Here is a 25,883-nt window from a genome sequence, read left to right on the forward strand (position 1 = left end):
AAAAAAGACGACTCATTATTTTCTGCTTGTGTAGCAGCTACGGAAAGAACATGGTAACATTTTTACATGCTGGTTATTTAGACAGAGTTCTCAGGTCTGTCCCCACCAGCTCGCGGCGCCTGCACTGCGCCACCGCGGACACGTGTCTCTCATTTTCGGATCCGTCCTTTCCAGTGCCGCCACCACGAAGAAAGCTGTAAGCTTTCTTTAAAGTGCTCTGGAGGATTGCTAGTGGGTGACAGCAGCCGCCCCGGGCCCCCCACGGGCGGGAAGCCAAGGCCCCCGCCTCCCGCCCCGGGACGGCGGCTCCCCGGTGCCCCGGCCCGCGGGGGCGGCTGGCGGCGCAGGCACGGCTCCCGTCCCCGTCCCGCGGCCCCGCGGGCGCCCGGCAAGCCGGGGGCCGGGCAGCCCTGCCGGGGCGCGATCTGCGCCCGCGCCGCTGCCTGCAGACAAGGGGAAGAACACGCCGACTTTTCTCCGCCTTTTCATCTCATTTGATTTGTTGGCGCCCGAGACCCCCGCTGTAATTAATATGTCAAGCAAAGCTGGGTTATCTGAAACAATGTCTTGGAAACTGAGGGAAAAAAAAGGTCAAGATTAAGGGATTTATAGTGCAATTTTTGCTATGCGCTGTACAGTTTGAATCTCTTAGGAGCGGCTGGCTGCAGCTCGTGACACGCTGCGCTTTCCCGCAAACACCTCGCCTTGCTTCTCGCCCTAAACTAGACAGGGCTGAGGCTGACGGGGCCATCTCGTGCTGCTCTTTGCTTACAGAAATATGCCACGGAGGGACAATACCTTCGGCCCATGAAGAAAAGCTGAATGTAGGAGCAATTTTGCAGAGTCCTTGTGGTTTTGGGGGTGTTGTGAGACCGGGTTTGGGGAAAGGTGAGTGCTCCTGGCGTGTCCAGAGGCTCCTCGGGTGATAAATAATTGTGCTCATCTCTTTTAAGACGGCTGCGTTTTGTGAGGAAGGAAATTATTTTCCTGTGGATGTGCAAGGTTAGGAAATCACGTTCTTTGAGTCTACGTGGAGGAAAAGCAAGCGTATAAAATGCTGAATGCCGCACCCTACTGTTTCCAGTAGTACTTCACTCGTCAGCTGCTTGCTTTAGCAGGTGACCTCCTCCTTCACACCCGTAAGAGTGCCCGATCGCTAGGGCTCCTTCCGGCGAGTACGGCAAGGTTTCGGGGACGCCGAGGCAGGATTTGTGTGCCACGGCGGCTGCTGCCAGCTGGGTGTTGCAGCAAGCCGCCTGCGAGGGGGGTGGCAGGAGGCGACCGGTGCTGATGCCGTTTCTGTCTCCTCGGCCTTTTGAATGACCGGTGAACCCAAACCAGACCTCTGGGGTCCTCTGGGAGGAAACGCACAGCGGCGGGGAGGTGAAGGGCTGGCTATTACCAGGCGCCGCGTGCCGTCCACCCCACTGCAGGACGTGGAGATGCAGTTAAAGACACCTTCTCCTTGGGGTGCCTGTCCGCGCAGCGTGGTGGCTACTTCTGGTGCGCAGTTGCAGGCGCTTGGGCAAGCCGGGGCGGATCTGCTCAGCCGCTGGGGCAGGGAACCCTGCCCAGCCGCCTTGCACGGGGCGCTCGCCCCACGGCTCGTTTGTGGTGGCAGAAACTGCCCTTCGCCCTCCTGGATTTATGCAGCGGGATGTTTTTGAGATGAGGCTTTCCAGGCGGCCCTCCCAAATTTCCATGGCTCCCCCAAACTGCCCACATCACCTGCTGTCGACACCTTCCCACGCGTCGCCTGGTGCTTCCCCGGTGGAGCGATGCCGAAGGAGAACGCGTGCCTGAACCGAGGAGCGCCCCTCGGGGCGGGGGCAGGAATGGCTCTTCCCCACCCCTGGGCGCAGGTGTCGGGCTGCACCAGCCCGGCCCCCGGCCCCCGGCTCCCCACGCTGGCGCCCAGCGCCAGCCGCGGCCGCAGCACCAGGAGGCCGTGACCACCAGGCAGCTGCCGCCCAGCCGGGGGGGAGGCTGTGTGTTGACAGGGGAGGGCGATCTAGCACCGCGGGACGGTCTCGGCCAGAGCGGTCCTCCTGCGGGGAAGCGGTGATAAGCAGCGCACGCCCGTCGCCTCGGGACGGGGTGCGTGTCACAGGTGTTTTGTGCTGTTAAGCCAACTGACAAGTCAAAAGACGTTTGCCGGTGCGGCTAGGCTGACACCGAGCCGCGGTCTGCTCGGAAGATGGGTCGGTCTTTTCCTCCCTCGCAGCGAGGGCTGCGGAAACACGCGGCGTTGGCTCGCCCCCGCGCCTCTCCTTCGCCAGGTCCTGCTGCAGGAGCCCGTAGCAGGACGCGGCTGTACACGCACACGGCTGTGCACGCACACGGCTGTACACGGCCCCCTCAAAGGTAACACGTTTGTAGGGGCTCCCCCCAGCCCCACCACGGCAGGCCTGGACTTCCCAAAGGTCTCTCTCTTTTTCTCAGCTTCTCCCCGTGGCTGCTCAGCACCCTCCTCTGGAGACGCAGAGCGCGACGGGGAGCCAGGAGGCCCCGGGAGAGGACGGTGCCGGGGCAGGCAGGGCCCGACTCCCTCTCCCGCAGGTGCGGGATCCCCTTTGCTCTCCCTCGCTGGCCAGCGGCTCCCAGAGCGGCAGTCCCGGCTTGGGAAGAGAGCTGCCTTACCTGCAAGGGCTGCAGGTGGCACTGTTCATTAACCAGAAGCTTGAACCAGAACTTTTTTTATTAACTAGGAGGTCGACGGGATTGGTGTGGAAGAGCAGGTAGGTAGGAGGGAGAAGCTGCTGGTGTCGGTGGGGAAGGTCGCCCCGATGGAGGCCGGGTCCCCGCAGGGTCCAGTGGGGCGAGGGGAAAGCACACTGAGCCTTAAAGCCCTGGAGTTTGGGTTTGCTAAACTTCAGTAGCTCTGTTGAACTCTGATTTTTTTGCTCCAGGAAACCCAGAAGGTCTGGTCTTTCACCGAGGCCTGTGGATACAGGGCAGAATTGCGCACAGGCCCCTCGTACTCCAGAAGTCGGGAATTCTAGCTCCTGCGGCTCCTCGATCCGCCTGCCCTGGCCCTCGGAGACTTTGGCCTGTGGATGACTCGGTTCTACACAGTGCTGACAACACTGCAGTGACAAAGGCAGCACGCCGCGTGTGACCCTGCAAGACCAACATTTGTCTTTCTTTCAGTCTTCCCTGAGGAGACAATTCTTTTTGCACAGTGATTTATGGCTTTTGTTTTTCCACGTACGCTCCCAGCAACGCGTTTTGCAATAGCGAAAGCAGGGCCAAGTGGCGTGCCTTGCAGTTGGAGCAGAAAGGTAGGAGGCATCTCTGCCGGTAAGGAGACCGCCTCTGGGGAACCTGCAGTTTTACCTGCTCAGGGGGACAGATGAAGGGCGATAGTGGACAGTAGTTGAGTTCCCACTCTGCATTGATACTCCAGGTATAAGAGCTGCTGAGGTAGCTGTAACAGTGCTAAAACCCTGCCCCTGGCCTGCTCAGCCTAACGCAGGCTTACACCTCAGCACAGGCTGAGGCACAGGCCTCATCATGTACCTGTGCGCGACATATGCTTTTAAGCTTTTGTTTGGCTGGTAGTTGCAGCTGTGGGTAGTCTCTTGCTGACATACAGGATTTCTAAGTAAGTTATTGGCTTGTTAAGATGAAGCTGGTGTTGATATGACAACTGGTGTGGAACCAGGACAAGGTGATCTGACACTAGGCTGATTTCATTGCAAGAGGAGAAGAACCACCTGTCACGGTCCTGTCTCTCCCACCAACGAGCACAGCCCCTGGCCACGGACCCATTTCACTCAAGCGAGTGAGTGAGTCGATGCATTAATCGCCAGTGTGAGGTATCGTCACCCACAGCTTATTGTGCTTCACTATACTTGGACATAATATACACTCATCAGCAAACATTTCTAGTTTCCTTGCCTCTATCCTCTGCAGTTGTCTTGATCCCATAAAACCACAGCGCTGGTGCAGTTGCTCTTGCCCCAAGGCAAAGCTCTGCGCTGAGATTAGCCCCAGCTGAGGCTGAACCCAGCAGGGAGGGAGGAGGTAATTTGGGGAAGCAGGGTAATTGCAGGGGCACCTCTCCCTACCTCACATCACCTGGGAATGTAGGTTTTTAGTTTGCACAGTAGAGATGCGAGTGCTTGCTGAGAGCCTGATCTGTAAGCGCTTTGTTGTGAAGTGCGGTGGGTGTTTGAACAACCTGGTTATCATCCCTGCGGCATGTGGTGCGGCTCCTGCTCCCTGGCTGGACAAACTGCCTTTTCTAAACCCCTTTGGTGAGTGTGGAAGTGGCCTTTGTGCTCTTTTGGAAATAAGTAGTGCCTGATCCACAGTGTTATTGGGGATATAGGGGAAAGGAAACTACAGCCCTCTTGCCTCTGCTATGGGATTTTCCTGGGAGAGCTAGAGGTTAAGGAAGAGGTTTGTTTGGCAGTTGGCCCCTGTCACCCGGCCTGGAGCTGGGAGCGCTCGGTGGAGGGGACACCTCTTTGTGCTCGGGCTCCCCCTTGGCCTGCCGCAGCCCCTCTGGAGCAGCAGGAGCGGGCCTGGGGTGCAAGGCCCTGATCATGTGGTCCGGGGACTTTTTTATTTATTTTTGTTTAAACCTTCTTAAAGACTCTAAAATAGATATAGACCCCCCTCTTTCTCAGGAACTCCTGCTGTTCGGCAGTGCTGGCACCCTTTTCCTGCATGCCGTTCAGCCACGTCCCCTTTTCATCCACCAAGACTTCCTTTTGACAGAAACCCAGTCTTTACTCCATAACTAAATGAATGAGCAGCCTGAAACTTGCTGTCTGCAAATGTTTGATTTCGCTCAGGTTTCCTTGCCTGACCGTCAGGAGAGTGAATAGCGAGGGACCTGCTCAAACAAAGCTCTGTTTAAAGCGTGCCCATCCCCGTGCCGCTGCGGTGGCTCCCGTGGCTGTGTCCTTGAACGGCTGCAGCAGCGAGACAGGGTCCCCCGGCCTCGCTGCCCCGCGGTGGCCGTCTGGGCATGAACGTGCAGCTCGTGCTTCTGCTCGTCCCACGGGTCCTTTTGTGCTGGGGGTCCTGTGCCGGGCGGGCTGAGCCGCTTCGCGCACTGTTGCCCAACGGTGTGTGCTGCGAGGAGGTTTCCGGGTGGCCGAAGGGAGAGGAAAGGGCCCAGGCTCGCGGTGGAAAGGGGGTGCTGTGTCCCTGCCAACCCTTGTGGCCAACCAGCGGTGGCCTGCACCCCAAAAATGTCTTTTGCTTTGTAACGTTATCAAAAGATGTTGCATGGTGTAGTCTGACTTTCTAAAGCGTGTCTTTATCAGTACTACCAAAAGCATGCCCTCTATCGGCGTTTGCTCGAGAGTCAAACTTGGAAATGAAACGCAGCCTTTCAGGAGGGAAGTCGGTGGCTGCGGCCATGCGCTCTGCTCCGTCTCAAAAACGGTGACGCTCTGCGTGGGCGAACAGTTGGGGAGGAACGTTGCCAAGTTCTGCGTATCTTTGGCAGCAGATTCTTAACTACGGCTTCTGGAGGGGGATAACTTTGTTTTCTTGTAATATTCTGTTTCTTGTGATGAACAGAAATGGTTATGCTGCAGTGTTATATCAGGAACTCCCACTGAAGGGCAGCAGTGGCCTTCTCAAATAATTCTGCCATCACTAGGTGAAATAGCAGACCATAAATGAAGCGTTTAGAGTAAAGCTATTCAAATATCGTGCTACTCTTAGCCTAGTTTGGACACCTTTCCAATCACTATATAAACACATACTGTATCTACACTTTTGCATTTACAGTGAAGCAACCTATTATCATAATGACAATAATCACCCTGACTACTGAATATGTTAAAAACAAAAACATGAGGTACAGTTAGAACAAGCAGCAACACCCTTCTCCTAAAATGAGGGATCTATCCATGGTTTTACAAATCTGTGGGTGTGGAGACCAGACATTAACCCATCTTTTCCAGTACATCTGGTTTGATATACAAAATCTGTGCGTGTGGGTTCTGTAGGCCTTATATGCTTTCTGTGAGGGCGTGGGTCTTGCCAGGCCGTTGTCTTGCAGTGACAAGAGTAACCTGTCATCAGAAGGAGAGCAAATGCTGTAGCAACACTAGCTGATTCGGGTCTCAAAAGTGTGGACTGTAGACATGTGACGGCACGGTTTGTACCTCGCGAACGGAGCGCTCCTCAGCCCTTTGCGTGACCGGCACCCTCATGGAGCTGATGAAACTGGAACTTGTTTCATGCTCTTTAGCTGTAGCTATCAAAAACTTCTGTCTTTCCAACCCTTATTTATGGCAATTGCCCCATTGAAATCAAGGGCCAGAGATTCCTACTTCTGATTTTGCTGAAGAGTTTTTGAGCAGTACCTCCCGAGATCACTAGTGCCCTCACACCACATGTACTTTTTTGTTTGTCTTACGGGGTATTGTCAAGCAAGTTAGCTCTTCCCCGGGATACATCCGCTCCAGTGGCGATATTGAGATATACTCGCTCTCCAGCTGCGTGTCTGTTATATAATAGAGCTGCCAAGTTCAACAGTTCTGGAGCCTTATTTAGACTCTATTGATTGCAGGTTTTAAAAAAAATCCTGAATTTTATGTCTGACAAAAATCAGCTCTGAAGTCAGACAACCAAAGAAGTCAAAGGGAGACCCGAAGTCTAGTTTATGTGGCCTCATACAGAAATAGCAGTGTGCAGCTGCTGAAGGATCCCTACAAAAGCAGCGCTGGGAGGACCACCAGTCGTTTTACAAGGAGCTGGTTTGTGTGGAGGAGGTGGTTGCTGCTGAAGCAATTGCAACAAGCAGCACAGAGGCCGATTGGGCTCTAACCCTTGGGTAACCACTTCTTAAAGCATATCTTCATAATTGGCAGCCTGTAAGCTGTTTTAAAACTGCCTCTTTGATATTGTAGGTACGTAAATATATTTTTCTCAAATAGCAATTGCAAACTGAACAATTGCTAGAAGCATATAAAATATCGTCACCGATTCACAGCTGATACCTGCAACTCCGTTTTGTCCTCGTGTGTGTTTCTGCTGCCCCTAACTTGAGTAACGGGTAAAGTGCCCTTCTGGCGTTCCTGAAACTCGTTTACAAGATCTCATCGTTTGGGTATCTGCTCTTTTGAGTTTTTGAATCTTGGAAGAGTAGAGGAAAGCGGTTGTAATGCTGATTGCCCATTAAGGCCTACGCAGAAAGGGAAGGGGATATTTTAAAGCAAGCTAATTTTTCCTCTTATCCACGAGTTGATGGATGGTTAAAGAAAACTAAGCAAACATCATAATAAGCCTCAATTACTTTAATCCACAAAGTGCTGTCATAGTTAATTGCTATGCATGTCTCATGCAGCTGGAATATAATTACTGTTTTCTCACTAAAGCGTCGTTGTGGATAACTCACTGAAACATCTGCTCTAGGCATCTGAATGGTCCAAAGAGCGCAGGAGATGGTAAGGCGGTAAGTTTGTCTGTCTGTCTGTTTTCCTTTTCCTTCCCTCTGCTCTGCAGAGATCGCTGTTGAAACGACGACGTTAGCTCAGCTGCCGCGCTGACCGGCACAGCTCCATCTCGGCCGTCCTTGCGGTGGCAGCAGCTTACCGAGGGAAGGGGGCAGCGCAGATGCTGCCTGGTGGGGCTGGAAGGAGAAGCCCTCTGGGCTCGGCAGGACAGTGCGCACCAGGCCGTGGCGTTTCGGGTGGTGGGGAGCGGGGTAAGGCCACCGTGGGGAGGGTGGAGGTGCCTGGGCTGGGCTCCGGCTGCCGTGAGGCAAGGAGCGAGCAGGGCGGCCCACCGCTGCCGTCTCGGGGCTGGGTGCTGCTGGGTGAGGAGCGACCTCCGAGGAGGCAGCAGGGCTGGGGGAGGCTGGCACGGCCCTCTCCTACGCACCTCCTCTCCCCGGGCTCCTGCCTTGCTGTCCATCCTGCCAAAACATTTGGAGAGGCCCGGGGTTGTTATAGCTAAAAGACGGTACTCTTCTTCTTCCACATCTAACAACTGCCACATCCAGTCATCGAGACTTTTTGAGATGATTGCTAGTACTGAATTTTGCCTAACTGGTGTCCAAGACATATGTGAAGGGGTGGATCTATGTCACGGTCATTTCCAAGGGGCGCCAGAGCTGATCATTCAGGGTGCAGGGGTGGGACCCCTCTATACGGGCGTAACGGGGAACCGGCTGTTCCTCGCTCTGTCCAGGGCGACCTGACGGGTGCTGCTCACCTTGATGGTGTGGCTCGTGGCCCCTCGCGCCCGGGCTGCCAGCGGTTGCCGTCCTGCGTCGGGCACGGGGGCGGCAGCCTTGCGGGGGACCCCAGCGCGCAGGAGCTTCGGCGCCGTTGTCCACAGCCCGGTTATCTTCCCTGCGAAGGCAACGCGCTCGACCGCTTGTGTGATCAGGGAGGGACAGGGAGAAAGCAGATAGGCTCTGCACTGGATCTGCCCCAAAAGTTGCTTTTTTTAAAGTCACAGTGGCAACGCCTGAAGGCGCTGAGGGAAGCTGATCGCTGCAGCCTTCACAACCCAGGCAGCGACGCGCGCGGCTGATGCGGGAGCCTGCGTCCCTTGTCCCCTCCGAGTGCAGGGCAGAGAGCAGCCGAAAGCACTAATAGCCCAGTGTGTTGCCTCTCAAAGTGATACCCGTTCCTTTTGAAGAAGGACTGGGCCATTGATGACTCTTAGTGCAAAATAAGAGGCTTTTTTTTCCTGTGCCTGCTTGTTCCTGCATGGATTTTGTGAGAAAGGCCATCCTTTCTTCAAAGGGGTTATAAATTAAGTCCCTGGGTATTTTTTCAGTATGTTTCCCTGCTGAGGCATGCAAAGGCAGGACTGGGATCAGTACAGATGTAGAAAAAGCACAAGCTGCACTGAAAAATCCCAGCTTTTCAGGCTGCAACCACATCTCCTCGGCCTGGCAGCCTCCCGGAGCAGCCCCGTCCCCAGAGAAATGCAGTATTTCTTGGGTTTGACTGAGCTGGAAGCAGCTCAGGGCGCAGCGTTTTGTGCTCTGCTTGTTTTGACGCTTTTGGTTTAGGCCCAGGATGGGAAGCGTAGCTATAGCTGAAGCTAGCTGCCACTTAAGGTCAAGCAGTCTTGAAGTCTGCGGTCGTTGGAACTCGTGGGTGAAAATGCAGGTTTGGGAAGCTATATTTCCTCTCATCGCACTCTGTGCTTTGCCGGAGCAACCCCTGCGCAGGAGGTGGGTGCTGTGGGAGGGACAGCCGGGGGCTCAGGGCCGGGCAGCGTGGTGCCGTTTGTCTCTCCTGGGTGGTGGGGCTGAGGGGACTGAGTTCAGCTGGGAAGGAAAACACTGCGGGGGCATCTAGCTGCTGTCCTCAGGGACCCAAGAGAGGGCCACTGAGGAGGTGGAGGCTGGCTCCTCTCCCAGGTGCAAAGCTAAAGGTTGAGAGGTGATTGGCACAAATTCAACAAGGGAAATTCTGATCAGATGTTTGGAGAAAGCTCGCTATGCTGACAGTCGTTGGGCTGAAACAGGCTGCCTAGGGACATAGTGGGACTGCCATCCTTGGAGATGCACAGAATCCAACTGGACAAGGCCATGAGCAGCCTGATCTAATTTTGGAGTCAGCTCTGCTTTGAGCAGAGGTTTGGACTGGAGACCTCTAGGCTTTTCTTCCAGTCTGAATTATTCTATGGGATCTTTGGACTCATGGTGATAATCTTAGTTTGCAGAGAAGAAAATAAGTCATCCAGATATTTCAGGATATGGGAAAAAGTATTTGGTCAGACTCTTCTCAGGTAAAGGCTTAAGGGAAGACTGTTTTATTTCTAGCATACCCTATCCCTAAATATGCTAAAATGTACTTTCCTCTCATGTCAAACTCTCCTAAATAGTGGTATGCATATTTGAGGTATTGCTGCAAATGATTTTTTTGATATATTTAGTGGTGCACAACATAGCATGAGACATTGCAGCTACCCATTGTAAATAAATATGAGAACACTGAGATACTGTTTGACAGTGAATATATTAACTTTTGATAATATCAATTGTTTTAAATATAAACATCCCTACTAAATTGAGTGGGAAGCAAAGAAACTATGTCCAATATCGGCACCAGTGAGCAGATCTCTCGCTGCAGGGCTCCTGTGCTGCTTCCCACAAGCACCGGTGGCGTCTCCTGCAGTTTGTCTCCAGCAGAGCAAAGGGACGGTCCCATCACAACGGGGCTGTCGGTGGCACTGTGCTGACTCGTGCCACCACGACCTGTGAGGGTCCTTTAGCATTTGGATTTCATTATATATACCAAATGAAGCTGTCATCATGGTGCACTCTTCTCTGCATGTATCTCAGCGACCTTGCATAAATATGCATGTGTTACAGCCTCAAGGGGCTGGGAATCAATATTCATTTTCCCTTTGGACTACGGTAACTCTGCAGGGATACGATCTGAGGCGGCTGCTCCCTTCGTGTTAGTCGCGCCTGGCGCGCTGGGTCAGAGCACGACGAGCAGGAGGGGGGCGAGAAGCGGCGCAGGAGGAGCCCTCCGTGGCGGTGGTTCCTGTGACGCTCGGGCCCCTTCGGGCAGCCGTGCCGGCCACGCGGCTGGCGCCGGCCTCCCCTGGTAGCCTCCTCCAGGGACGCCCCTTTTGGGCAGGAGGCAAGAGCACTATCTCGGGGTGGACAAGCACTGCGGCTTGGGAGAGCTGTTTCGCTGTGTGACAGAGCGCTTCGTCGCTCGCCAGGCACAGGCAGCGACGCAAACAAGGGGTCAGGCTAAGTGCGTTGACTTAAAATCTAACTTCAACATTTAATTAACGTTTCCAAAATTTCTTGGATCCTTACAGGACTCTCTTTCTGTTGAGCAGCAGCCAGTATTGTTGTTGGACCGACGCCAGGGCGATTGGCTTTAAAGTTTGTGAGTTTGAGCCACATTAGCTTTCTTCAAGCTGTATGTCTGGATGGCTGATAACAAATACCCCATTCACTTAAGAGATGGAAATAGCAGGCTTTTAGAAAGCTCCTCAAATTGTTATCTATGCAAGTATGTGTCTGTGCACGTACCCTGCAGCCAACCTACTGGAAACGCAAAGGGGAGAAGCACACCGGGATTTCAAATCAGCCCTCATAATAAAAAATCTCTGCTAATCAGAGGATGTTAAATAATACATCTATGACTGATTGCTAGGAAGGGCAGATTGCAGCTACAGCAAGGGTGCGAAACTTGGGGAAAAAGCAGACAAGAGAATGATGCTCTGAAAGTAAGTGCAGTAACGGGCTCCAAGAGATCTGGCAAGGAGAAGGCTGGGTCTAAAAAGTGAGACTTTAGAAAGGCTGGGGGTGAATGCCCCTGGAAACCTCCCTGATGGCCTAACGTCAGGGTCTGGGTAGGAAAGGCTGGATGGCCGAGTCCCAGAAGGAGCGCTTGAAGGGGTTGGACAGGTGGCATAAGGATATGTCTGACACAAGGCAAGCCAGAGTCTTGCATTCCTGGTTAGCAGAGTGAAAAATGCTGGGGAGATAACACGCTTGCTTAGAGATCCTTGCTTAAAGAGCACTGCATAAGGGAGAAATCACCAGTATTCTCTACGGCCGTGTGGAATATCTTGTTCGATATGAAAAATACCGTTTCATTGCCTCCTGTGACTTCTTTAGGGAGAAAATATATGTTAGAAGCATGTTTCGGAAATGCCTGGAAGAACAAAGAGGAAATCCAGACACTTTGTGAAATTTGAATTTATTATGAAAAGGTTCCTTTAGTTCCAGCTCCTTTTTTGTTTTTTAATTTTTTTATTAAGTACAAATAAGGAGGTTTTGGCAAAACAGATACTTCTGGTCAGCTGATGTGAAAGGTACTAGGAATCTCTTTCCTAATTTCTTTATTTCTTGTTTTGTCTTCTCTCTCTTATTCATTATGGTAAAGACTGTTAAATCATGCTCAAATGCAGTGGAAAAACCCACACTTATTTCTTCTTAGTGTATTTCAGAAAATGTAGCCATGGACCACCAAAGACGAAGGTCTGGTCTGCTCCTCTCGCTCATCAGCTTCCTAAACCCAGGGATTAAAGCCAGGTGTATCCCGACACCGCAGATGGGGTAACCCACCCGCGCGGCCTTGCCTGCTCCTGTTCCCTCGGTTCGCTGCTCGTTGTACCTTTAGCTCGGAGAGGGGCCGGAGAGTAGCCCGTACCAGAAACATGCACACGCTAGAGGAGTCGAGGTGAGGGCGGACGTTGCGTTAGACAGCACAGGTTTGCACCAGCTGGCCGGGCTGAGACTGAAGCAGCAACAAAAACTCTTTTCTTAGATGAGAACATGGCTTTAAAAAAAGCAAGCCAATGCTTTGGCTAGCAACATCTGCACCTCGGTGAAATGTTTCACCTGCATCAACAGAGGGCAGGGTTCCCACAGAAAAGTCTCTGTTTTTTAAACTGCTTGTTGGAATCTGACACCAAAACCCATTTAACTGTAGCCTATCCAAAGCGTGGAGCCACCTCTTTTCTTCTCGACGGTTGCCTTGGCTGTGCTCCTCACCCAAGTGTTGACAAAGCATTGCTTTTATAAACTTCAGCCTTGGTCAGTATGTTGCTTGTTTTTTTCTTTTTTTTTTTTTAAAGACTGATCCTTCTGCTTCAGTAGTTATTTGACAGTAGTCAGGGCTTGCGGCTTGCTCTTCTAATCCTCGCGGTTATCTTCCCCCCCCCCCCCCCCCCCATCCCACCATCTGTTTTAGCTCTGCTGCCTGGGGCACCGGTGTTCCTCCTCTCTCTCTCTCTCTCTCTCTCTCTCTCTCTCTCTCTCTTTCTTTTTTTCCCCCTCTCTTCATTTCTCCAGTCAAGCAGGACCCCAGGCAAGTCTGCGAAGGCAGCATGTTTTGGGCGCAGGATGAGGCTTGCCATCCCTTGGCAGTCTGGTTTGCAGTAGAGCACCTGCAGCCTCGCTGGTGACACAGAGGACACCTCCAGATCAGCCCACTCCAACATGGGCTTATGTCCATCTCCCGCTGTAAAACGAGAGCTGTGCTGGGGGCCCGCCGAGAAGCAGGCTGCATGTCATGCTACAGTTTGAGGCAGGCGGGGAACAGGGGGGCAGGGTTTCCTTTCCCCTCTTCCCATCCTATCGGTCAAGACAGAGATGAGTGGAGACAGTCCTGGGGACAGCCCAGCCTTGCTGTTTGCGTGTTTTGGAGGCGCTATGGAGAAACTATTGGGCCTGGTCGGCAGCTAGAAACGTGTGAGTTGCTACAGGGAACATGGCGTTGCCTGCACCACCAGCTGGCAAGGAGAATCTTTTAACAGAAGGCAGCAGCATTGGTTCTTTTAATCCTCCTGAGCATACTCCAAAAGGACGTGGTGATCCTGTGTGCAGGCAGTAGCAAGGTGTAATGGCCTGGCAAACTGAAGGACTGCTCGCCAAAGAGGCTTGGGTGGGCAGTAGGTGCAGAAGCCCAGCAGTGGGTCTCCGTGGTTGCTGCTGGCTCGTGCATCTCGCTGTGCCCACAGTGATGGGAAGTAGAGGCCCGTGGAAGCTGTGTGCAGCTGAGATCTGAAAACACGGTTCAAAAAAAATAAAAAAGGAACAATCCTGTAAATGTTTTCCTCACGCTTTAACTTTCTTTTGCTCTTTCTGTCTAGAGTAGGTGGTTTCTGTCACCTTAGAGTTCATTACTCACAACTCCTAGCCAGAATTAACAGCTCAAGGAAAGTGAGCAGAAGGGAGAGTGAGTGCTCACCACTACCGACCCCTCGGCATGGGGGTGGGAGACAACGGTGGCTTGCAGCGGGCTCCCAGTTCCTGACCTGGGTACTCTGGGAATAGATATATCCTAAAACATAACATGTAGAAACTGCAGTAGGTGATGTTTTCAGCCTGGCGCTAACTTCCCCATCCACTCCGTACGTGACAGTTCTCCTTAGCCAGGCAGCTGTGATTGCGAATGTCATCGGCTGATCCAATTAACACTCCCCCGAGAGCCTTTAGGAGACGAAGCCTCGGTCGGTGTAGGGCAGCGTGGCTTCTGGAGCTGACATTTTGAGATTCGCCCTCCTCTGAGGCTAATTAAATACCGCATGGGAGTGAGTTTGCTGCGTGGGGTGAGGGCCGGGCTCCTCCAAGCTCCGGGCAGAGGGAAGCCGGGGAAGGAGCTGCTGGTTGGGAAGGCCGGCCTGCTCCAGCCAGGTGCCCTCACAGCACGCGTGGAAGCGCTTTTGCCTTCGGCAGGAGCCTCAGAAGCTCCTGAAGTAACGCAGCCATAACTGTCTCTGCTTGGCTTCCTTCGAGGCCTGGTGTGGGCTTGGAGGTTGGCTAACCAGCCTGTACGAGGAACGATGAACCACACGCACCGCGCGAGCCCCCTCTCTCCTCGGTCTGTCTCTGGTAAGGCAGCCTGAAAGGGGGAAGGCAGCAACTTCCTCGTCACAGGGACGTGATCTCAAATCAGGAAAGAGCCGAAGTCTCCGAGCTGGGAATTGCACAGGGCAGCTGATGGCCTGCACAAAGCCAGGCTCAAGTGGAGCGTGCACATCAAGCAGCTTTTAGAGAGAGAAATCTTGGGCTGGCAGGAACAATTCACTGTAAAAATCAAGTGCTAATACAGTTATTATCTATTTTAAGAGTTGTGCCTGTAGGAGGAAGGAGAGAGAGAAACAGGAGCATCTGAGATATTGATGTGTTCATAACTGCTTGTATTGTAACTGCTGTAACAGCTAGTGATGCTGGTGATGAATGGTGCTATTTTAATGAAGAGTGGCCTCCCATAGAAAAGGGGTGGTTTTCCTGGATGCTTACTGTCCCTCTGGCTTTGTGTTTATCTGAGGTTCGCTCTTTGTTTTGCACATTTTATATATATATATACACATATATATTTTTTTTCCTGGTTTACCTAGCATTTTGCTGAGTCACAGCTTTGTTTTAATTTCCTCCTTGCTCCGGCCTGGCTGCAGCCAGCCGGGGACGGGTGTCGCAGCGCGGGGCGACGGCGCGGCTGGAAGGACGAGAGGCGCAGCCGGGCCGAGGGGGCGGCCCGCGCTCTCCCCGGGGAGGCGGTCACGCGTCGGCAGGAGGTTTGGGAGCTCAGGGCAGAGAGCAGGAGAGGATGAAGCAGCAAGAGCAGTGCTAACATACAACCAAAGTTGACGTACGCTTTGTCCAGCTCCGGATTAAGCAGCACAATTTTCAGTGTTCAGCTACAGGGAGTCTCATTACTGGGTTGTATGGAATAAGCAGGGAGTGGGAAAGTCTCCAACACCAAAGGCCCTTCTGCCCCTTGTTCCAGAAAAATACTTTACCCATAAAAGTTCAATTTTGAATTAGGTTTAGCAGAAACCTCTGATGGCAACAAAATGGATCTGTTGATTTACGGTGCTTCTGCCAAGGAAGGAATTTCTTTTCTAATATGCCACTACATTTAACACAAAAAGGAAGGCTTAAACTTGCATTTTAACTTTGAAGAAATCAAATAAGGCAACTGCTGTGGTTTTTGCCAAGCTGTGTGCTAATAACTGAGGGGAGATGTTCTTATGTCGTGATTAATAACCATCTCGAGCATCACACTGTCAACGAATTTTCTTTAAGGGGAGAAGCCTGTAGGACTGTGGTCACTGCAGACTTGCTGATTCAAGTCTTCTGTGTTCCAGGGTCAAAAAGTGAGTTGCTAAATTTGATTCTGACTAAGCTATTTGAAGGCATCCCCTTCAGGGGCCAACTCTGAAAATTCAGTCTGGGGAAGAGATGAGTGAGTGTGGCTGTGATTGCTGTGGCATTGCACATCACTGCTGGCTCACTGGAAGCAAGCTGGTGGGGAGGAAAAATGCCTGTCAGAGTAAGGTTTTGATAGGAAAATGTCCATGTGTCCATAAAATTCATAAATGAAAGTACCATGTCCACTGGCAACAAGCAGAATTGGATCAGAAAAGAGCAGAGCGCTGTGTGCTGCAGAGTAGATGTGGAGTGCGATGCTCTCCTTTCGCAAGCTTCTGCCTGACTGTGACCATTGATGCACAGTTTTGCATTTGGAAAGATGAGAGTTAAAAAAAAATATCCTGGAAACACTCAGTGCATAATATTTGCAGGGAGTAAAGTGTTGCTGATCCTCATAGTTTGGAGGAAGACCGAGGTATTGCTGACCAGCCCGAAACCCACAGGCAGGATCCACAGCTGCCATTTAGGGTCTGTTCAGCGGTAAAAGCAGGGCAGCAATTTCTGATGGCTCTCACTAACTAGTGAACCAAATTATTGCCCAGTTCGGTGTTTTCAGCTTCTGTGGTCTTGAAACCGCAACAGCATCTTCTGTTTCGAAGGGAGATACTCGTTCCATGAGGGTTAGGAGGAAAGTGGGGACTTGTGACCTGAGCACAGCTGATGCGGTCAAAGTCTGTATGAACCTGAGATGCTCCGAAGCGGTAGTTTGCCGGGGCGCCAGCCCCCCTCCCCAGCCTCTTGGCAGGGTGGTGACTGTCCCCACAGGAATGGGAAGTGGTCACCACTGAGCATGGTGGGATGAAGGTCTGTGTTTTGTATGTCACTGCTAACGTCATCTATTCATTTCTCCTTGCTATCTGTTCCACAGTATATCCTATGCTATCAAAGCCTACTTTCTGCTGTCCAAAAATGACAGTTCAGTCATTGTAATTTTAAATTATTATTTAAAATGGCATTTTGATGGAGTACAAATAGTACAAAGGTCTTAAGAGACGCATGCAAAAACACTACTGTGTTTCTCAGACCACAGTATTTTTCACATAAACAACCCATATCCAGTCATCAAGCTTCAGTTCCTGAATTATGAGCCCAGTTTTCTGCGAAGTTTAAAAAAAAAAAAAAAAAAAAAAGAGAGAGAGAAGAGCCAGATTAGTCTGTTTCAATTGCTAAGCCAGTTTTGCAATGTGAAATTAGGTCTGAGAGCTAATATGTGATGGAATGAAATCCCTTTCCAATTCCCTGGTTTGCCATGATGTGTTTCCAGACAAATACTTTTTTTGACTATGGATTCTAGCAAACTTTGTGCACTGACTTACTCTTCAAGGAATTTATTGTCTATATACTTTAGTGCATATAAGATCAAATTGTTCTAATTGACCTGATATTCAGAAGAAAATTATAATAGCTGATAAGCATTTTTAGCCTTTCAGCAGCAGGAGATAAATATAATTGTCTTGTGAGAGAATGCTTTGATATTTGTTTGTGTTCACATCTGACAAAAGGAATTTTTTGTCATTCGGAAACTCTTTGACCCATGAGGAACAGTGATTCAAAATTTGTTGCACTATGTAGGATCAAATTATGACTGACCTATAACGTATTTTCCTGCGTAAAGTAGTTTGAGCTGGACAATTATCTAGAAACAAATATTCATTCTCACTTTTCTATTAATCCGTAGATGGAAAGTGTTCCTTCAGGTTATTTTCCAAAAACATCTACAAATGATAATATATAGTCAAAGTTCAAACTATCTGGTTGTAGCACACTTTTTGCAGATACAAAAATTCTTAATGCAGATCTCCTCCTGTCTTGAAAAAATAGTAAGAAACAGCTAGGAAGAAAACGAGGATACTTCCATAATTTGAGACGAAAGTGGCCACAGAGAAAAATATGCCCTTCTGAACCGAATCTGTTTGTTTTTGTTTTTTTTCCTCAACTGAAAGAAAGTGTGCTGTATTTCAGGTCACGTGCAAATTCTGTATTATCAAGATATATCGTACAGCTATGTGCAAGTCTTGAGAGATTATTTAATTTATTGCCATGGAATGACCATGAATAGCATTATAATGCTCCCATGTTGCTTCAGTCACTGTCATCTTCTGTGTTTCCATGTTTCTTATCAAAAACCAATTTACGAGCTTTGTTAGAAGCAAGGCTAAAATGACTTTTATGGTAGGCTCCGTTTGCATGGTGCCTTACCGTTAACAAGTTACAGTAAGCCTTACAGCAATTACTGTTATCTTTACTGATCTATGCAGAATCACTTTTCTGCTCCTTCTAGGAAAAGTAATATCTCCTTTTAAGGGCTTTATTTGAACTGCTATGGCCTATTAGTGACTGTCACACTCAAGATGCATATAGAGATTAAGTTGAACCCTTACAAATATATAGAGCTCATTGTCAGCCTCAGGTCATTCTCCCTCTGTCTGCTCTCTCTCTGTTGTGCTGGACTAATACTGGCTTAATGCAAGCAGTATTTACTTCAGGGTAAATGTACGGGATATAATTAGCTTGAGATGCGAAAAGGTGGAAGTGTATAGGGCAGTCCTCACGGATTATCTTATGCAGACAGGACCTATTTGGAAAATACCTCTCAAATGTATCTTTTTGGAGACTGGAATTATTTCTGCACAAAGTGTGCCCTCCGTTCCCTGTGGCTCCAGCGCCGTTCTTGGTTGATGCTCACGGGGGACCCCCACCTCCCTCCCGGCCCATCGCACCATCATCCGCAAGCCCATGCTGTACACGTCGCCACCAGTGACCCAGTCCAGAAGTCTTCCTCTCTGCGTACTACTTCCTTAACAGCATCGCCAGTGCAAAACCAGAGGTGCGCTGTTTCAACAGCCAAAGGGTCAAATGCCAAAAGCATCTAAAGTTTTTGTTCCGAATGTGCAATTTAGCTCTGTTGTGGGAATTACTCTCTTACCAGTCAAGATTTTTCATTCTAATAAACAAATCGAAGAAATAAGAGACAATTACCCAAGATGAGGGATGAGTCATTCCCCAGCTGAAGCCTGGGACTTGCCATGGGCATCCTTTAAAGAGACCCTTTGTCATCTGGTCAGAAATACCTCCCTGTTCCCAAGCTCATCAGCTGTTGGCACTGCTGTAGAAAGCAACATGCCCTGTGCTTCTCGCGCTCCCTTGTGTGGACGTCGCACAAAACTAACACTCAACGACAGCACGACTCTATTCTAGCGGAGCAGAGGGTTAAATTCTTGAAGATGAAGTTGTAACCATAGTTACAAAATATATGCAAGGAAGAGTAAAAGGCAATGTTAGATGCCAGTTAACATGCTCTTTTGGGTCCTTCTGGAGTCTTGGATAACCCAGAGGGCTGGTGATTTGTCCCTCCAGACCCCTTAAGAACTGCTGTAGCTTTGCATAGGACCAATGTGAAAACGTAGGTGACAGACCTGATGTTTAATGTGTTTTCCCAAAGAGTTTCCCTTTCTCCGTGCTCCTGCAGCACCCTTTATTGGTTTTGGGGGTGTCCCCCACACAGGCCCTGTTGCAATGATTTTCCCTGCAATACGGGGTGCTGGATAGAGAGTCCTCCCTGAGGAGAACTGCCAAGCGGATCAGGGCTGCGGCTGGGTATTAGAGCTGCACGTGGCCCCTCGTCCAAGCGAGCATATCTTCCGCCCCACAGCCCTGACAGGGAAAAATTACGGTGAGGAAGTAACAACCCTCAGGAATAATGAGGCGCTGGATGGCTTGAAATGTGTAAAATCCATTTATTACCAGTTCAAGAAAGCAAACTGAAAATAAAGGTTCATTTTTCTGACTTAACTATAATGAGTACTTCAGTCTAAGAACAATGCAAACTGAAATATATTTTATGTTGTAAAAGTAACATTAATGTCTTGAAATGGACTTTTAGAGTAATCTAGTTTGTTGACTTTAAAACCAGCTATGCTAAGCACTAGTAAAATCAGTAAGTAAAGTTTTATGTGATAACTATCACTGTATAGATATAGCATTCTCCCAGAGTTAGAAGGTCTTATAAATATTTGGCCTATACAGAATGCTAATTAATGCTTTATATGGTAGAAGTATTGATAGAAGCACTGACAGTTTCTCATGAAGGCTTGTGATAGAGCAGAATCTACATTCGGCTTGAGCATTTGTCTGTGGGTGGGTAAATTAATAAAACCCTTCTATTCTGGATAAACTAATCTGATCATTATCCATTTTTCCAGTAGGATTTCATGGGCCAGGTGTTAAATTCTCAAGTGTCAAAGAAAGTGTGACTTTTGTTATTGCACATCTTCCGTGTTCCTGCAGAACTGGAGACTGAAACACACAGCGGGCTCTTGCACAATTCTTGTCGTTTGCATGTCCAAAGCAAATATCTTATAACAACTGAATTGATAATACCATTAGTTACCATGCGATTACCTAGCTGAGTTCCAGCTGAAACAGAGGTTTCCGTATGGACTAATATCTTGAGAACAACTGGCTTGTCAGGGAATCATATTCTGAGATGAACAGACTTTCAGGACAAAGGAGGGAGAATTTGTTGGCTGAGGATATGATTACCAGTCTGAACCGTTTAAATACTTCAAAAAAGTTGGTTTCTGTAGGCAAAATCTAAGTTCTTTTTGCATTCCTTTTTTATGTATTTGCTTGGAGTAGGAGCTTGGGAATTGCCATTGTGGATAAGTTGATCTAACCCAGTATCCAGCGATGACTGAAGCAGCTTTGAGACGCAGATGAAAAGGTCCTGAAATGGGCAATCGTAAATTAAGCAGTCCAGGGGAGAAATTTCTTTACAATCCCATTTGTTGGAAGTTGGCTTGTGCCCTGAATGAGGAAAGTTTATAACCTTGCCAGAACTCATGGCTCTGTAAATCAAACATTTTACCGTAACTGCAGTTTCTGCCTTTGTTCACAATGCGGTTCACTTATTGTTTTGGATCCCGCTAAGCTTTTTGCTTTATTGGTGGGGAACATGTAGCTCTTGGATAATGCCCTTTTCCAGTAATTTTCAAAACACTTTGAAAGAAGGTCGGTGCAATTGAAATATTCTTCTTAAATTTATGCTGTGTCATGCGTAAAACTGTGCTTAGGAAATGGCTTCGCAGTTTAAAGTGGAGCGCTCTTCGTATGAGTGTATGGGGGGAGTAAGTAGAAAATCTTAACCTGCTTTCTCTTTAGCCTTCCCTTTGCCTTTCCTATGATCCCCGTCATTTATTTTCAGTTATTTGTCCTGAGCTCTTCATCACAATCTTATAAGAAACGTGCAGAATGAGTTTACTCCCAAAGGCCTCTGCAGAAATATCAGAGAGACTGTGAAGGCAGGTGTACCTGGGCAGAGCCTGCTGGCCGTCCCTCGCCCGGGCCCACGACGGCCTGCAGCTGCAGAGCGGGGGCCTGGGGAGCGCCGGCCGGGCTGGGCATCGCTGCTTTGAGCGCGCCCGCACCCTGCAACGGTGTTGGAAAACGCTTTCTAAGATGAGCAGGTGAAAGAATTTGTTCCAGCGAGCTGGGTCTAAGCCTTGCCGTGACCACAGCAGTGTTTTCGGGTGAAACTGAGCCAAACTCTTCTGAGGGCCAAACAGTTGCTACAAATTCTTTGTGAGAGCAAAGTTGCAGAAACTCTGCCATGAATAAGAGGTGGTGGAGTCTCCTTCGCTGGAGATATTCAAAACCCGTCTGGATGTGATCCTGGGCAATATGCTCTAGGTGACCCTGCTTGAGCAGGGAGGTTGGACTAGATGATCTCCAGAGGTCCCTTCCAGCCTAAACGATTCTGTGATTCTGTGAATAATTTCTGGATAGTATGTATTTTAGATGAGTCCTCGACTTCTCGCTGACAGCTTAAAAGAAAGGAGTTGTTTGTGAAGCACTCAGCTGTACGAGCTGGGTGTGGGGAAAACCATCAGTATGGAAATGCGTTCCTTTTCCTTCCTTGTTTCTGACACGGTAAGTCTGGTGACAGCTGTCTAGCAGTCGTACCATCAAACAGGGCTTCCTGCTTCTCAATGCCTCTGCGTTACTCAACTTTGTATGTCGTTTTCCAGTACTTTCCTTGCCCTCAGGGGACGTATAAGCTCTCCCTTTACATTTTAAGGTAATGCTCCTGGAGGGGCGAGCCACGAGCGGCAGCAGGGACCCCTCGAGTGCAGAGGCATCCCACCTGGCCATGCGGAAATAGCTGCTTTTCCTCCCTCTCCACCTTGGTGGAAGAGTGCAAGTTTGAGTACTAAAATAATAATTACGAGAGCATGATACTTGTTTTTTTGCCTTTGTTAAAAGTGCTGAATGAGGCAGCAGATGGACGAAAGGGGCAGTGCGGAAGGGAGAAATCCCGTGAGGAATCGCCGCTGTGCCCTGAGAGCGATCAGCCCGTGCACGCGCGTTATGCTTCCTTCTGCAGCCAACCACCCTCCAGCCCTGTGACTCTGACTTAGTGTCTGGCAGCTAATGTTCATGCATTTTGAATTTTTTGCTCGTTTCAGTGCAAATAACTAAATGTCATTGGAAGAAAACTAGAAAACTCTTTCTGTTGCCTCTTTTTGAGGCTTTGCTGCCATGTAATGCAATTTCTTTTCCCCTTTCTGGCGACAAAGACATGTTTTAAATGACGCTCCCAAAGCGTGTGCACTCACGCATGTCCACCCAGCAGACACGTAAGTCACCGTGGCCCCATGGCATAGCTTGGGAGCTCATTAAGACTCAGCAGCTAAGTGTAAAGCAAGCAATTATCTGTGATTGCAGTCTTTGGTAATAGTACCAGGAATTACTCCTACCGCTGAAGGTAAGTGTGAAGACTTTACAATAGGCCAAATTTCAAGAAGACAGTCCCTGCCCTTTGCTCTTGCTTTATCCTGAAGAAAGGCAAACACAGAGATAGAGGGAAGATAAATGGGATAAATACTACAGCGCCCTCTGAGCTGAAGGCCTAATCATATGGTTTCTGACCGTCTCCCTGTCCTTGTTACACATCTGTTGTTGAAGGCAGAGCATGTGGAGGGAAATAACTGGATGATTGATCTGCATGAGGAAGGTTGGTACAGGTCACTGCACCTGACAGGACAAAAATACAGTAACTTCAGAGCTGTGGAAGCATAAACGGAAACAATAACTGAGCCAGGCAAACTTGTCAATGAAAATCTCTGCTCCTGTGTAGCATGGGAAAGCTGTGTTGTGGCTGTGTTGAGTCTGCCTGAAGTGTGCCAGGGCACACAGGGGCCGGTGATCCCGGAGATGGCGCGGTGCTCTTCCTGGCGAGAAGGCCCCCGAAGAGGGTAGATACCAGCTCTCCTTGTCGGCCCAGGACTGAGACAGCATCTTTGTGGCAGCGTGGAGCTGCAGGAGGTCGTAGGGGTTGAACGCGTGAGGGCAGGGCTGGGTGGCTTCCCCCTCGTTCCCGCTCACCCCAGCCGAAGCCTTTTCTCGCCGCGAGCTCGGCAGCAGCCGTGCGCGGCCGAACACGAAGCCAAGTTGCACCGGGGCTCTTAGCTCCCAGGTGAACCTTGCGATGGGCTGGCACGTGGTTTTCCAGAGCTTGACAATGTTTGCCTGTAACCTGTCCCTGAGAAAATGCAGGAATAGCGTTTTTGCACGTCTGGCACTGAGAGTGCTCCCCCGGCTCTGCGGCGAGCTGCTAACTCCATTCAGCGCCTGCTGCTTGAGCGCCCTGCGGCAGCGGCTGGCTGTCCCTTGCCCCCTCTCCTTCGCGCAGCTCCAGCGTCGCCCGGTGCTGGTGCCCTGCGAGGACGAGGCTCTGCCAGCTCCGCCGAGCGCTGAGACCCCACGCGCCGCTCAGCTTCAGCTCAAGACCGTCCCCGCTGCTCCATAGCCACCTGCTCAGGAGCAATTCCCAGCGGTAGAGACACAGGGAAACTTTTTGCTGGGGCTGAATATAGATGTCAGGGTGTGGATGGTCTTTTATGGAGGTAGGAGATTATATAGGCAAACAGCAATGACTTATTAGCCTCCAATACCAAACCGTAGGCGCCTTTATCCATTTGTATGTAATTCCTCTTGGCTGGCGTTAATGAAAGGGATGCAAATTTGACTTTCACAGCTGTCACTGAGCATGAGACATCATTGCTCCTGTGCCACAGGGCAAGGCATCGCAAGCGTATCTCCCGGGAAGTGTTGAATCATAACACAGGGGCCAGAATCTGCAATTATAAATACCTTGTTTTCCCTGAATGCTTCTGTACCAGTTTTTGTCCACTGCTATTTCCTTCCTCAGAAAAGCAACCGGTGCAATGCAGGTTGGGCCACTGCAAAATATAAATGTAAAAGAAGAGCTGCAGATATGAAATGTCCATACAGAAAGAGGGAAGAAACTCCCTAGCAGTTTCTTCCTTCACCCTAATGCGATCTAAATGCACCATGTCATCTTGATCAACTGTTATGTCTAGAGCAAGGAAGCTCTTTAATTTTGTCTAAACCAGTCTTAAAGAAGATTGCTGCTTACTGGGTTATCTTCACTGATTAGTCCCCCTTACCATTGCTCAGTTCTGCAATCCCACCCTTGTCACTCTCTGAGCCTTTTGGGCTTCCTGAGGGAAAAGCTCCATCATGAAGCACAAAGTCCTCGGAGCCTGTCGTGGGTTAACTTCAGACGATTGTGCTGGAGGCTTCTGCATAAGAAGATGATGTCCTTCTCCCCTGCAATGGAAAAGTCAAAAGGGCCTCACAGTTCAAGGTAGTATAAAGGATTTCTAAACTAATGCAGGACAGAGACTAGGAAAATGCTTTTGTCTCCCTGTAATTTGTTGTTTTAAAACTGAAACGTGCTTGCAAATTTTAAGTGTGAAAGTTAAGGTGAAGTGCTGATCCAGGGAGGCGATGAAGGGTTACACGGGGCATGAAAAGCTAGAGGTACCGTTCACGTTCAAAAGGTTGGAAGTGAACCAGAGGGTATTTTGAACACTGTAAGATATTTTAGAAGGCCCTGGGGTGTACAGTTGTTTTTGTCTCTGATAAAACATGCAGCCGTAACTGATTTTTACAGGTTTTCTTTCTCTGAATTCACCAAACGTTTGCAATGTGCGAGCAAGTAAAAGCTGCTGGAGGCAAGCCCCGGGCAGGCAGACCTCGGTGAGCCCGTCGCTGTGGGCAGAGCCGGGACGTGCCAGCCCCGGCCGAGCGCCTTGCTTGGCGTCCGAGGAGGTCGGGAGCAGCCGCGGGCTCAGCTTGCCCAGAAATAATCTGGTGCTTCAGCTGCATGATGGCTGTTCTCCCTCAAAGCGCAGTACTTTACAAATGCAAATTAAGCCTTGGTGAAGCGTGGCCTGGAAGATGTTCAGTGCAAGGTTTGTTTGCTTTGGGAACTTGTCTGTGGGTGCATGTGGGTCTGCAGTGAAAGAATAGGCCTTGGGTGCAAGATTTTGCCAGTAACTAGCAGGGAGGTACCACTGCTCCACAATCCCCTGGCACTTTTTCCACTCTAGTTTTAATTGTCTGCAGCGTGAATTTGAATGCTGCTTTTCTGACATTCATTATATGGCTAATATATGCACGTGCTGTCTGTCCTCGCACAGCCAGGATGGTGTGAAACTAATTTACAAGCACTTGTAAAAATTCCAAGGTCAGTGAGCTTATTAAAAAACAAAAAAACAAAAAAAAAACAAAACACAAAACTGCTGCACGTCTCTCTACAGTGAACTTGATTACATCTGAGATTCGCCCATCTTGCCACGAGGCTTTTGTCTTCCTTCTTCAGCTTACATCTTTCTTTGCGGGGAAAACTGCTATAATACCACACAAGCACTTTTAGAATGCTTACACTAAACTGAAATAAATGTGTTTTGTGTTTGGAGTTTTACCCTACCAGGTAATCCTTTCATATTATTATTTTTTCAGTCTTCGAGTATATTTTCCCCAGGGCAACATCTTTGTTCTGTTTCTTTCGTTCTTTCTTTAAGTAGCTGGGTTATTTGTGCTTCTGCTTTTAATTGCAAAAGTCAATACTGCAGCCAAATTCAGCTGTGGTGTAATTGTATCGAATTAAATGCACTTATTTATGTGCAGTATCGCCACATTGTAACATTGCTTTTCGATATTAAATATTAATGCAAGTATCTAGCACATTGATTTAAAGGGCAGTGCAGCAGTTAAACGCCGGTCTACGAGACCGAGCCCATTACTGCCCACTCGGGGTGACGCTGCAGAAGCACTGCTGCTCTCGCCAGCACCCTTGGCGGTCGTGGTGCCCTTTGTCAGATCTCGGAGCACAAAACTGCAAAACAAACTCAGCAAACAGTAACGCGAATAAATGCAGCTTTCCTCATGCTCT

The sequence above is a fragment of the Struthio camelus genome, chromosome Z (assembly GCF_040807025.1).
Source record: "Struthio camelus isolate bStrCam1 chromosome Z, bStrCam1.hap1, whole genome shotgun sequence".
Lineage (NCBI taxonomy): Eukaryota > Metazoa > Chordata > Aves > Struthioniformes > Struthionidae > Struthio > Struthio camelus.